Below are 972 nucleotides of genomic sequence, written 5' to 3'. Positions count from 1 at the left end.
GCGGGTTATTACTGGTAGACTCATACGTCACGGCAGTTTCACGAACTTGAAGGCTCGTCAGACCCGTTACTCGTTATCTCTTTTATGATAAATAAAATTCGTAGTATCAAAATTTATTAATTCTAGGAGAGTGTTATTTAATGATAGAGTGGAAATTCAGATGAGGCTATTATTCTAAAAAAAATTACTTTCATTCTGTGTTTCGTCACGTCCTACTCATTGATTAATATTAAGATATATATTTAAAAAAGACTAGATCCCCCGGAAGTATACACAGAATTTATCTTTTATGTGCCAAAGTATTGTATCAATAAATAGCCGATTAAATTGTAAATTTTGATAAAACATAAACCATTCGCATACTTCTTTGAATTAGATTACACATTAATTATGGTTTTAAAAATATATGGCTTTCAAAATTTTTTCGTTGATAAATTCCGTAATTAATATTTTATTGGTTAAATCAACAAACTGATAATCAGGAATTTCTGGCATTTCTACTGGAAATTATTACCACAAAGCAACATTATTTATGCAAAATTATTAGAATCGGACAGATAGTTACTTAACTAATTTACATAAACCTTGAAAGTTCCAAACTTCGTGCTCGACTTTGTTTACATTATTTTCTAAAATGTATTTATTAAATGTTGAAACAATTTGTTCTTTCGATTAATATTCGGGAAGTTGCAACAAACAAATTTTGCAAAACAAAATAAAAATGATGTTACAAACTAACTATTTAACAAACAATTATTTAGATAATGAACAATTTGAAATAATTTTAAACTGATCAGAAAAAATATTGCAACGTAACGAACACACCGTAGAAAAAATATTGCATTAAGATTAATATTTCAATAATAAATAAATAAATGCGGTAGAAAAAATATTTAGTGTAAGAATCAGTAACTTTAATAATAGCAACACACTGTTTCGACATAGACTTGATCTTAAAACATTATATACATT

This window comes from Tenebrio molitor, chromosome 3, assembly GCF_963966145.1.
Source record: "Tenebrio molitor chromosome 3, icTenMoli1.1, whole genome shotgun sequence".
In the NCBI taxonomy this organism is placed as follows: domain Eukaryota; kingdom Metazoa; phylum Arthropoda; class Insecta; order Coleoptera; family Tenebrionidae; genus Tenebrio; species Tenebrio molitor.
Note: the sequence above shows the minus strand (reverse complement) of the source record.